Source organism: Polypterus senegalus, chromosome 18 (genome assembly GCF_016835505.1).
Source record: "Polypterus senegalus isolate Bchr_013 chromosome 18, ASM1683550v1, whole genome shotgun sequence".
In the NCBI taxonomy this organism is placed as follows: Eukaryota; Metazoa; Chordata; class Cladistia; order Polypteriformes; family Polypteridae; genus Polypterus; species Polypterus senegalus.
In genome coordinates, this window is record NC_053171.1 from 69,503,861 (window position 1) to 69,515,472 (window position 11,612).

Consider the following 11,612-nt stretch of genomic DNA (forward strand, 5'->3'; position numbering starts at 1 on the left):
AGAGAAGAGCAACTAGGCTGATTTCAAGGCTACAGGGGATGAATTATGGAAAAAGATTAAAAGAGCTGATTTACAGTTTAAGCAAAAGGGCATTAAGAGGAGACATGATTGAAATGTTTAAAATTATAAAGGAAACTACTGCAGTGGCTCAAGACTGTGACTTTAACGTTAGTCCATCAACATTATAAAGTTTTTCTTTACACTGAGAACCACAGACAAATGGAATAAGCTACTAAGTAGTATGGCAAACAGTAGGACTTGAGGATCCTTCAAAACTCAACTTGATGTTAATTTGGAAGAACTGGCAAACTACGTTGGGTTGAATGGCCTGTTCTCGTGTAGATTGTTCAAATGCTCAAAAGTGCTTACATTTAAAATTGCTCTCGAGATTTATTAAATTAAGTTCTCCAGCTTATTTACACTCTAGTCTCCAGTAAATTAGCTCAAACTTTATTTAATGATTTTGTGTAATGTAAATTCAAAGCCCTTTTAAGAAGTGCTTACCATATAAGCACTATATAAAATAAAGACAGATCAACTGAATAACTTACCCAAATGTTATTTTACAGTGCAACTCCACCCAAATCTCTTCACATACTTCAAGGTTGACTCTAGAGGCAGTGTGGTGTCAAGCACTGGACTTTAAACAACCAGGTTACTTCTCTAATTCTTGCTTTAGCTCACAGTGTATAGAAAAGCTCTGCAGTGATTAACAATTTTGCCTCCCAGCTCCTCGAGAATGGATTAAAATCTTAGCCTTGCATAAAGTTGGCACAGTTTCTGTGTGTCTGCATTGGTTGTTCTGCAGCCACTCCAGTTTTATTGGTTTAGTATGATGGAGTGTGTGTGTGTGTGTGTGTGTGTTTTCAGTTGGAGCACAGTCTGGTGAAGTGTTTTTTTCAGGGTCACTCAGTAAAAATAAACAACCACAGTCTAAAGTCTTAACCACTACACTACACTGCCAATTAAGACGTTGTTCTGTTAACATTAATGCATAGCATTATATTCGGTTTATGTGGGTATCCTTTGAAGAGAGGAATGACTGAACGAAGAGATAGAGGATGAAACCACTTGTGTAAATCTAAGGGAGACGATGTCAAAAAAATAAATAAAATAAACTCCTGTAAAAAGATGTAATAGAAATTATTTGCCATTTATTAGTCTACTAAAACACTAAATTATTAAATTAGAAGAAAAACAAATCACATGATTTCATAAGTAAGAAACTGATTTTCATAACACAGCATGATCATTTTCCTCACTGGTTATTTCAGAGGCTCACATCTTAGCTTATGCAGTAAGGTTTGTCACAGCAAGCGTTTCTACTCTCCAGCCACTGGCCCCTTCCTCCACTTCTTGCCTTTACTGGCTCCCAGTGTCTTACAGGATTGAATATAACAAAGCTTTAAATGATCTCACACTAGATGACATCAGTGTCCTTCTCCATCGCTATAAGTAGTATAATGTCAGGCGGCTTCTGTCAAAATTTAATCCGAGTTTGATTGATGAGATTAAACCACGCCCCCTTTTAATCGAAGACCGGAAGTCCCGCCCCCACCCACCATCTGTTGTTAGTTGACCTTGGATGACCTTTCAGGAAGTACCCTCCCCCACCACCGGTTGTTTTGTTGACCTTGGATGACCTTGATCCGGGCCCCTGTTGATTAATGACAGGAAGTCCCCACCCCCAACCACCGGTTGTTTGTTGACCTTTAGCCCAGCCATCTGTTTTCCCCAGGAAACTGTCAAGGGCAATTTGATGGATGCCCCCACCCTCCTTGAACCCCCACCACCCCGCCCCTGCTTGGCCACCTGCATTGCCCCATCTCACTAGGGCAAGTTCAGACATGCCCAAGGGCTGCCTAGGCCCCCTTGAACCCATCACCACCCCACCACTTCCCAGCCCCCCACCCCTCTTCCAAAGAGGTTCAGGCATGCTGCAGCCGGTCCCTGGACAAGTTCAGGCATGTTCCTATCCATACCCAGACTGAATGGCCTGCCTAAGCCTCACTGCAGCACATGATGTCTGGCCCCTCCGCTTCCTGGGACATACACACACACAGGCTCCGTTCGGACCGATCTAACTTGTCGCCGTTCCTGCCAATATTGCTTTAGGTAAGAATCCCTGTATCTATGTAACAATTATTTTAAAATATCTATCTATCTAATCGTTGCTATATCATTTGTAAACTCCCTTGTATTTTATCTAAGACAAAACAGCCTTTTCCTTCCCATCTCCGTGAAAATCCTTTCACAGACAGGCTCTGAGTTTAAAAGCATTCAGCAGCGCACAGAAAGACAAGCAGTCTAGCGTTTAGCAGCCCCGCAGGCGTGTGCTTGTAGTTCAAAGCACGTTGAAATACAAGCTGCCCGGCACCCTCTGCGCAGCCTGGCTTTTAGCAGTCCCTGCGCGCATCCGCGAGCTGGTCATTCCCAAAGCACACAGAAAGGATCTCTCTCTGTTCACACTGAGTCCGGAGCGCAGCTAGAGCCGTCAGTGCATGCCATATGGGTGGAGCTGTGTGTAAGTTCACCTCCTCCCCTGACAGCTCCGCGCTGATTCAGTCCAGGCGCGCGCAGGCTTGTCAACAGCTGAGCGTAAGCCCCCGTTCTTCCATCCCCATGCGCTTAGCACGCAGATACTTTTTCTCCCAAAGACGGATGGATGTTGAAAAGTTAAAGGCTTTCATGATAGCGTGTAAAACACGTGATAACTAGTTCGCTAAGTCCTTTAAAAATAACACAGTTAAATAAGATGCAGCAGTTCCCTTGTAAAGCACCTTGGAGACGTCTAAATGCTAAATGAATTAATATATTTATAATTTGTATTTAAAATCGATCTAAAACAACCCTTTTTCTACCCCTGTTAATCCTCCCCTCATGAAGAAATCTGGATAGTTTTTTCTAAAAGTTTGAATGGGTTAATCAGAGCGGATATCTCGGGCTGTGGTCTTTGGGGAATCGGTGGCACTTCCGCATTTGGCTGGCTGAGCGCTGATGACCTTTAACCTCGGAGCAAAACAGAATGCGTCTGTTTAATCAAATCTACAGTTACAACGGAATCTATTAATCAAATTCCGGATAACCCTTAACTTTGTGACCGGATCAAAATTTTTGCAAAGGTGAAAAGGTCTTGTGGAGATACGTACAGATGTTTAAACAAATCTATTAGGCGAATTCCGGATAACCATTAACTTTGTGACCGGATCAAAATTTTTGCAAAGGTGAAAAGGTCTTGCGGAGATACGTACAGATGTTTAAACAAATCTATTAGGCGAATTCCGGACCACACTGGACAAAGGGCATTATACGGATGTCCGATTTAAATGATTGGGGCACATTGTAAAACACCCCGCTTCTTGGATCTATAAATAAGCCGCGGTCGGACCCCAAGCCCCATACCTCTACGCTTCGTTCAGAACTGCAAAGATGAATCGCTCCCAATACGGTTTGTCAGCACGAATTTATTAGAATAATGTATTGTAATTTTAATGACTGCATCTAAATGAAATCTAATTATTCTTGATACAGACCAAACTGCAACAATCGTCACAACCGAGCACCCAGGTAAGACTATTTATGATTTTATTAGCGTTAAATGAAAATGTTTTAAAAACTGAGGTGTGAATTCTTATATTTTTTCCTTAGAGTTGTTCATACCCGTCGATTCGCAAAATGGTAAAAACCTTTTTTAATATATCTTGTTTAATACGCGCATGGCTTGCATATCAGTATTTAGGCTGCGCGTGCGTATATCGGCAAGGGACGGGGCGGTTGGGATAGGTGATCGGTAGCTCGCGTGCATGTATAAGCGCTTACGTGTTTGTCAATATAAAACTGTTTATAACATGTTTCTTCTGGGTTGATCCGCTCATGAAATGGGCTGAGGAGTCTATAAACGTATCTTAACTAACCGCATGAACGAAGTGCGTGAGTGAATATTTGAGTATAATTACTGGGTTGTAATGGAAAATGTCTTGGAATACAATAAAGTTATTTCAAAGCGTGCGGTTGATTCATTTATTTTCTTTTCTTTAGAATTATTTATACAGATAGAGTCGCCAATCGATTTTAATCAACCAGGTGAGATTTTTTATTAAAATACTAAAATGTTTACATCGTTTCTATGTGCTTACGTGTGCGCACGCGCACTCTGGTGTGTGCACCGTCGTGCATGTGCGCAGGCGTGCATGTAATTACTAGCGTTCGGAAGCCCCCGAGCGTTGCTAAAATGAAATGTAAGACGTACTAAGGTGCTTTAGACGTATCAAAAGTATTGTTGAATCATCGGGTAAATGAATATTATAACGTGTTTCTGTATTTATGTATATATTTATTTATATTTTATTACCTTGAGACCCGATTATTTTGAAAATGATTTACCCAATTTAGTTTAGGGATTGCTCATGCAGTTTGTTAAAGTGCTTCGGGTAGTTACAAGAAGCCTATCGGGTTGAATAGGGGTGATGCATATTAAAACGTTGTGTGATAATTAACCGTTTGAGGGCGTGTGTGTGTGGGTGTGTGCGTGCGTGCATGCGCGTCGCGTAAGCACGTGTAGAGCAGCTTGTGTATGTATGTGGGTGTCTGGATTGGTGCTTGGTCATTTGGTTCAGCTGCTGCAAGAGCAGGGATTGGGAAATGTTATTTTAAATAGGGGTGTATTTTGTTTTGTAGACGAAAATTCTGTACAAAACCAAACAGATTCTCAAAGGGATTACGCTGATTTGTACAGTCACGGTAAGTGGCCTTTTCAATTTATGGATGAAACTTTGGGGATCACACTTATCTGCAGATTTTGTGTAAAGAGTCCTTTAACTGAGAAGGTTATAATTTTATTTTCAGATTCAACTTTCCGGTGTTTTAACACAATTGCTGCAAGGTTCAGACAATCTAGAAGTCTACAAAAACTGGGAGGATCCACAACCAACCACAACTTCTCAGAGCATCAGGGGGTATTCTCCAACAGCCTCTCAGAGCAGCCGAGGGCAGCCTCGGAGCATCAGGGGGTATTCTCCAGCAGCCTCTCAGAGCAGCCGAGGGCAGCCTGGAGCATCACGGGTATTCTCCAGCAGCCTCTCAGAGCAGCCGAGGGCATTCTCCGACACCCAGCCAGAGCAGCCGTGGGTATTCTCCAGCGCAATCGTCGGCGCCTTCTAATTCTAGACGCCGCTCATCCCCAGGTGGGGAACTTTACCGACATCGCCTCACTCTGAGCGAGGATCTCGGCGAAGAAGTCGTTATTCACCCCGATATTCCCATCAGCCTGACCACGACCGGAGACATCGCGAAAGACTGGTGCTGTTGGGTGACGTTCTTCGCTGGGCATTTGAACAATTTATAGAATTAGAGTCTCCTGGGTACAATTCCGTACCCGACATGAGTTTACATTTGCTGCATCTGTATACTTTTTCCAAGGTTCTACCCAGAAATTAAAGAATAGGTTTTATATTTACTTTTTTCTTTCAATAAGAATAACATTGAATGCAAATTTTTATTTTCTGTGCTTATAACTGTAACCTTTGCTTAAATTTAGGTCATGCCTGAAAACGGGTCTAGCGCTAGCAGCAAAGAACGCGACAGCAGTGACAGCAGCAACGACAGTGGAACAGACAGCTTCCGTGAACATCCTGTAGGGCGCAAAGGTAGGAAAAGGCCGTCCAGTGAAAACCTGAGACTATTAAAAGAGATGTCTGATAACCTTGAATATTCTATAAAACCCCCTAAAATACCTACCCTCCGCGATCACCTGAAATTGTTCATTCACCAACCCCAGTGACACATCCTATTGACAATTTTGATCTCATTGATACATCGCTCCAGGTTCTAAATTCTGATGAAATAGCCGTAGTTAACGCTCTGTTGGAGCTTTTGAAGAATACCTCTTCTCAGGACAGAACGTCATCAGGCCCTTCACAACAACCAATTGCCCTAAACATGTATGTAGAATCCCCACAGCCTTCTACCTCAGGAATCTCGGGACCTAGTAAGGCCAGTCTTCAACACCCACCTGTTGACGACTTAAAAGAGCCGGATACTTCCTCCCCACATCCTCAGACAGGATCAGGAGTGACTAATTCGTCCGGGGTAAACTTGAGTCTCGAAACCAACTCTCCACAGCCATCTACCTCGCATACGGTGAATCCATCGTCTCCAGAGCCGCCAGTAAGTTCCCCACAACCCTCTACACCGCACACGGTGAATCCGTCAGTAATTTCCCCACAACCCTCTACCTCTCGATTAAATAATTTGTCTATAACGGATCGTCCAAAATTTAACAATATCGAGATTAGACACCGCTTCAATTTTTCAGAGGCCTACACACTTGATTCATTCGCCGAAGTTTTTAATCATATACACGAGACCCTTCAGCAAATATTAGACAGTTTTACGAACACTTTGAATCCTATGGATCTAGTTCAGTTAGAATTACGTGCCGAATCTCTCAACCCCAGTGTTTTCTCCCTAACCCCAGCTGGCCTGCTTTCTGTTGAAGACTTTTTTAATCAAATTGAATTACTTCTCCAGAGTCACGCTACTATTTTAGCCGATTCCAGTCTGACGTTAATCGTTCAGGTGGTCAGGGTTCCATCTGGTGGCGGCGGGGCTAGGCGTAAAGCCTGTTCCCTATTCAACGATGTAATCCTTCAAAAGAAACGGAAGCACCTATGGAACTCCTTTAACCGGGATGATCAGTGCTGTTTTGCCAGGGGTTTGCTGGCTGTATTAAACGATAAGTTCAGAAACAATCAGAAATTGTGTGAACAAGAGGCCCGCCGTCTGCACGTTGGGGTCGGTTTATCAACGGATCAGAAAGTAACGTTTTCAGATGTCGAAAAATTTGAGAGGCTACTAGGAATTAAAATCATCGTCTGGTACAGGGAACCGAACACCGTCACTCTATTAAAATTTGAAGCAACCCAGGTTAGAAAAACAAAGACTGCGTTCCTGTTTTTGCACCAGGATCATTATTACGGTATTTTGAATCTAAAAGGTTTTCTGGGGTTTTCCTACGTCTGCGATTTCTGTTACACGGGATATTCTATACCGTCACGCATCGCTCGCGAACAGCACTGTGATGTCTGTTTATCTACAAACTGTCTATTAGTTGACGAGGAGGCTTTACGATGTCCCGATTGCGTCGTTTCTGTCGATCAGGGGTTTGCTTCGAAATCCACAAAACCCCGAAATGGAATGAAAAGACGCGTCGGTCTGAAAGTATATGCGACGTCCTTAAAGTCTGTGTTCTCTGTTACGAGAGATACAGCTTGAAAGCCGGTTCAAAACCTCACAAGTGTCGACCCAAACACTGTCGCGTTTGTAGAGCAGTCGTAAAAGAGTCGGATGAAAACCATCAGTGTTTTATTCAAAGCTTACCGCAAAGACCAAACCATGAAAAATACGTGTTCTACGATTTTGAGTGCCGTCAAGATGCTGGTACACACATCCCCAATTACATCCACTGCATGCATTGGAACGGTCGATCATGGAGATGGGCCGGCGAGGACTGCGTAGCAAAATTCTTTCACAGATATCGATGTCCGAAATACAAAGATTACACGTTCATAGCTCACAATTCTAAGGGGTATGACGGATATTTCCTCATGAAATATCTCATCGAAAGCGGGCAAACTCCATTTGTTACATCTCAGGGTTGTAAATTAATGTGCTTTATAGAAGAAGATTACAACTTGAGATTTATCGACTCGTTGAACTTCTTACCTATGAAATTGAGCAGTATGCCCAAAGCCCTGGGATTCCAGGCTCAAAAAGGGTACTTTCCCCATTTCTTTAATACCGCTGAAAATCAAAATTACATCGGCCCATACCCGAGCCTAAATATTACGGCATTCAACACATGATGAGCCAGGAAAGAGAGGAGTTTTTGTCTTGGTACGACTCTATTAAAAGCGGAACCTTCAACTTTAGACAAGAAATGGCGTACTATTGTCGAAACGACGTGGTTATTTTGAGAACTGCCTGTATGAAATTTAGAGATGAAGTGATCGGGATCGGTAATATTGATCCTTTTCAGTGTATGACCCTAGCTTCTCTCTGTATGTCCATGTACAGACAAAACTGCATGCCTGATAATGCAATTGGAATCATTCCTACTGACCATTACAAAAGCACTCACAAAGCTTATTCTAATGCTTCTATTCAGTGGCTAATGTTTCTTTCCGAGAAGGAAAAAATAAACATTCGACATGCTCGGAATCACGGTGAAGTCAAGATGGGGTCCTTTTATCTAGATGGTTACGCGAAGTTCAGGGTGTCCCACGGCCTTTGAGTTTGCTGGCTGCTTTTATCACGGATGTCCAGAGTGCTACGATGCAAGCCAAACACCCTCTTACGGGACGTCTTATGCAGAATTGTTTAAAAGCGCTTAACGATAAACTCATTAAATTGCGGAAAACTTTAATCTGACGGTGAAAGTGCTTTGGGAACACGCTTGGGAGCGCATGAAAAAGAGGACGCGAGCTTCAAGATTTCTTAAGACGCTTTGAGTTTCCTGAACCTATCAATCCCGTGATGCCCTTTATGGAGGGCACCAACGCGATCAAATTATACCATAAAGTCCAAGGTGACGAGCAAATGCAATATTACGATTTTACAAGTCTGTACCCCTACGTCAACAAAACAAAACCTACCCGATCGGCCATCCGACCTTTATTTTTGAGGAGTTTGGCGATCTTAAGCAATACCGGGCTCATTAAAATCACCATGCTCGCCCACGCAATTTGTATTTTCCGGTCCTCCCTTTAAGAATTTGCAATAAATTGATGTTCGTTTGTGCCGACGTGTGCAGAAACCCAGACAACCACCGGCCTTTGCCATCACAATGATCGGGAAAGGTCTTTAACAGGAACCTGGTGCAGCGTCGAAATACTCAAGGCCTTAGATAAAGGGTACAAAGTTTTAAAATTCATGAGATATGGCACTACGAGCAAAGTACCGCAGATTTATTTTCCGAGTACATCAAAATTCATCTGAAAGGCAAACAGGAAGCCTCTGGATGGCCATCTTGGGCGTGGACGAAGCGCCCGCGGCGCTATGTTGACGACTATTTCTTAAAAGAAGGCGTCTTATTGGAGCGTGAAAACATAGCCTCCAACCCGCCAAGAGACAAATTTCCAAGTTATTTCTGAATTCTCTTTGGGGAAAATTCGGTCAGAAGCCTAACCAACTGACCACGACGTTTGTTAAACACACCCAAGAATTCTTTGATTACCTGTTCTCAGACATGTATCAGGTCTCCTATTTTGGCTTTGTCAGCACGAAATCGCTCAGGTGCAGTGGAGGTATGCGGATGACCGATACGTGGTACCCGGCCCTGTCAATGTGGTGATCGCCGCTTTCACCACGGCCTATGCTCGGCTAGAATTGTGCAATTGCTGGATCGTTTAGGACCGAGGATTCTGTATCATGATACAGATTCCATTATCTTCACAGCATCGCCCGGACAGTACACACCGCCGGCGACTATTTAGGCGAACTCACCAGCCAACTAGATCCTGATGACTACATTGAAGAATTTGTTTCTGGAGGTCCAAAACATCTGCGTACAAAACGTTCAAAGGCAAGGTCTGCATGAAAGTAAAGGGTATTACTCTCAATCACCAAACGGCTCAAGAGGTAAACCTATATTCGTTAATGGATCTAGTGCATAGTTTTGTAGAAAACGATCTCACAAAAGAAATAACCGTTCATGGTACGCAGATTCATAGGAACAAAAGACCCTGACGTTGCAAAATCGCCCACTCAGAAAGAGATTCAGAGTGGTGTACAACAAAAGGGTTCTCTTGCCTGATTACACATCTCTACCCTATGGATACTAAAGAGGGCTTTGATGTAAGACTTCAACACCCGTTCTCAAAAATAGTCTCGGGACCCTCCTGTTCGGGCAAATCGCATTATGTGAAAAAGCTTTTGGAACACACAGACCATGTGCTTTCTCGCCCTGACAATATAGTCTGGTTTTATAGTTGTTGGCAGCCTCTGTACGACGAACTATTAGCCAGATTTCCCAAAATCAAATTTTTGGAGGGATTACCCGCTTCCTTAAACGACGATGAACTACTACCGCCTGATCGAGTTAACTTGGTGATCGTCGGCGATTTGATGGAACAGGCGAGCCATAGCCAAGAGATAGAGAGGGCCTTCACAAAATATACTCATCACAGGAATTTGTCCATCATTTACTTGGTCCAAAATTTATTTTTTCAAGGCAAGAAAAGTAGAACGATAAATCTGAATGCCAATTACATCACCCTTTTCAAAAACCCGAGAGATAAGCTGCAAATCACTAATTTAGCGCGTCAAATGTACCCCGGTAGGGTGAAATTTTTCTTGGAGGCCTTTGAGGACGCTACGCGACAACCTTACGGTTATCTGTTGGTGGATCTGAAAGCCCAGACGCCTGGCAATTTCGTTTACGCATCGGTATGTTTCCCCGGCTGGCCTGTGGCGACGTCGTGAAAAGATAAAGACGGGCGATTTTCCGGTATTTGAAAACAGACGGCATGTCGTGCAGAATAAAAAGAAATCTCCCTTTGCTCAAGACCCTGCACAGGGTCTCCTGTCGCCGAAGAAAAGCGATGCTGAGCGAGGCTCCTGACGATTTCATTTATGCTCTGGCGAAATAGCTCTCAATACTTTAAAAGGCCATGTCCCCCTGACTTCTAGGCAGTTCAAGTTGCTGAAGAAGCATCGTTGCGCCGTTAAAAAACTCAGCGATAAAAAACTGCCCGTTAAAAAGAAAAAAGCCCTTTTAAATCAGAAAGGAGGTTTTCTCGGAGCCCTGCTAAGCGTGGCCATTCCTTTTATTACTAGTTTAATAGCTTCGAGTATAAATATGGAATATACGCGTAAGATGTACCTGGTCCCTCAACAACAAATGGCTCAGTGGCATCAGAAACCCCAGACTTCCAACGACATTTTAAGCGCTACGGAAAGCGAACTGGATAAACAGATGAAACACATACTTGAACGCGATGATTTGAGCGTCGATGCAAAAGTAAATCTTTATACGGCCGTCTTGCAAAGATACCTTACCTTTGTGAAAAAAGCGGATAAAGAAACCGGTTCTCTGACATTATTGATGCCTGTCGAGAACCAGGAGGTGCCGCCAGAGGCACTCAAAGATGCACCTAGTACCCCAGAAGAACGGGTGTACGACGAGATTTTAAAAATGCTCGGATAAATCAAAGAAATATACTGAAATAATTTTACAGAAAATGACGCATCACCCTAATACAACCTATTGGAATGGCTTGGGAGAGTTTGTGTTTCGTGGAGAGCCGTTACCCGGAACGAATATGGTTGATCTAATGCGGAACTTAACAGCCCGTCATAACATACCATCCTATCGGAGACCTAGGGGTTGGAAAGAATTTATTAAGGCCCTGGCCGGCTTGAACATTCCGACCTCGGCCGTACCAAACATGGACACTAGAGAACTTCTAGAGAGTTTCAAACCAACCTCCCCAGACGGAGCTTCTGCTGTCTCTGCTGCCTCTGCTGCCGGCGTCTGCTACCGATACACCTGTTGGCAGGAAAACCAGATCTCAAAAAGAATGAATGGATTCCTTATTGAAATGTAATTATATTTT

At 43.3% G+C, this 11,612-nt stretch overlaps 1 long non-coding RNA gene across 1 annotated transcript; it reads left to right on the forward strand.

Annotated features, from left to right (window-relative positions):
- Window positions 1-3,473: 3,473 nt before the first annotated feature.
- On the forward strand, window positions 3,474-4,295 carry LOC120518312. Its single transcript, XR_005631224.1, has 3 exons — window positions 3,474-3,567; window positions 3,649-3,678; window positions 4,039-4,295. It is a non-coding gene; the product is annotated as an uncharacterized LOC120518312 (long non-coding RNA).
- Window positions 4,296-11,612: the final 7,317 nt, after the last annotated feature.